The following is a 2,059-nucleotide window of genomic DNA, read 5'->3' as shown; positions in this document are numbered from 1 at the left end:
AACAGTAGAAGGAAAGGTTTGATCCTTCAGAGCGTATCTTTAAAACCCTTCAGGTGTTTTTAACGCTCAGCTAAATTCACTTTCCTTCTGTGCAGTTTAAGCACTTTCCCAGATGTTGTCTGGATTGTTTTTTTTTTTTTGTTTTTTACCTCGGATCATCTCTGCAGACACTGCCAACTCCAAATATAAATTTTATCCACCAGCTTCCCTCCAGTCAACATAATTTTTTTCCAAACATCCGTTCTCCGACAGACGTCTGCAGAACTATATAGCACAATGTCCCATCCGTCATTCGTTACTCGCAGTCGGAGCTAGAAATAAGCCGATAATTGGGTGGATTTATTAGTCTTCCTGGTTACTTATAGACTGTTGTCGATTCTGGCGTCTCGTCGTTTAACGTTTCACCACAAGAAGCCATGATGTTGGATTCCAGTTGCTCTGCTTGGTTCAGTCTTCTCTCATCGAGGTTGTTAGAAAAGCACAAATAGTATGCAATTCACTGCCTTGCCCACCAGAGGGCGATCTTGTTTTGTTTTTTTTTCGGTATGAGCTCCTGTTTTCAAACACTAAACCCCTGAAGTGATCATTAGTGTCGTCTGAACACTAAAGCTGCTCTGAGAAACAGCCATCTTTCCTCCGTTCGTCCAATTTTACGACGAGACGCTGACGTTTCCCCTCCAAAAAACAAAACACTTCATCCATGTGAATGTGAGTCTGTGATGAAAAGGAGTTACTAAGCCAAGGAAAGAAATGTTTTCGCTTTGTTTCTCGGTTTTTTTCTCCGTTCCTCCAAATCGGCTCCTAAACGATCAGTTCAACGTGTTTCTGTGACGAAACAGACTTTTACTTTTTTGTATTTAAGAAGAAAATCCCTGCAGAGCTCCAGAGGTTGAATAAATATGTTCGAGTTATTTTTGTAAGCCCAAAGTTTTACAGTGTTTTTAGAAGAAAAAAACAAAAAGGGTAAGAATGTATTTTGTTGGAAACTTCTACAGTTGTGAGAATAAGCTTGTAAAGGAGCCTGGATTTGGGGTTTGAACGTGACGAAGGAGCCCCCCCCCACATGGGCCTTTTGATACTTGAGGCTCAAAAATATTTTCCTTAATACTGACATAGCAATTTGAGAATATAAATATATATATATATTTATAGTGAGAATTTCTTGTTCATTTAAATAGTTTTTTTCCTTGTGGGAAGTTTAGTTGAGATCATTTAGGATGTTCTTTCTGGCTAATTGTCTAGAAGTCCAGCTTTTGTTTGTCGCTTTCTAAATTTGTAAATTTCGACGCTGCAGCCATCAGTCTGCTTCAATTAAACTCCTTTTTCTTTTTTTTTTTTTACTCTGATCTTTTTTCTTGGACGAAGAAAAAAAATGGATCCAAATCAGTTTGCGTCGTAACCGACTCCGTATATTTTTCTAGGAATTTTGGAGGGAAACCTTCCAAGCTGCATGGGACTGGAAGCGTTGCATGTAAATGGCGAACCATTCTACCAAATTTGTGCGTTATCTTAACCTGATTTCTTTTTTCTTTGTTTTCATTTGTTCTTTATTTTTTTTTATTTTCTGTCTTTAATTTTTTGTTTGTTTTAGAAAACTGAAAGGCTGTCTGACAGTGCAATCTGGATAGAAAGAACATCAGATTTTATGTTAGGTATTTTGACTATTTTTTGCACCGTTTGAATAAATTCTCATCGTATTTCAAGGATCTAATGTCTCTTTTCTTTTCTCATTTGTATTGGTTATAAAAAAAAATAATAAATGACCCTTTTTGACCTTTAGATTTTAACTTCTCAGAACTTCATAAACATCTGCTCCTCATCAAGTTATAAAACTGTTTAATCTAATTAATTTAGTCCAAAAATAAAGGCATCCAAACAATTTTTTTTATTGTAAATTAAAAATCTGTGTGGAAAAGGACTTTTTAAAACTTTCATGCCTCTTTGGTTTTAGTGGAAATGAGCAGCGAGGTGCTACTAACTTATCAGGTTTACTCATCATCATACTAGTGTTTCAACCTCTATGGAAACATGCAGCTGTGTTTCATTAACACAATGCTAA

The sequence above is a fragment of the Cyprinodon variegatus genome, unplaced genomic scaffold (genome assembly GCF_000732505.1).
Source record: "Cyprinodon variegatus isolate N-32 unplaced genomic scaffold, C_variegatus-1.0 Scaffold0, whole genome shotgun sequence".
NCBI classification, from domain to species: Eukaryota; Metazoa; Chordata; class Actinopteri; order Cyprinodontiformes; family Cyprinodontidae; genus Cyprinodon; species Cyprinodon variegatus.
This window is presented reverse-complemented; position numbering follows the sequence as displayed.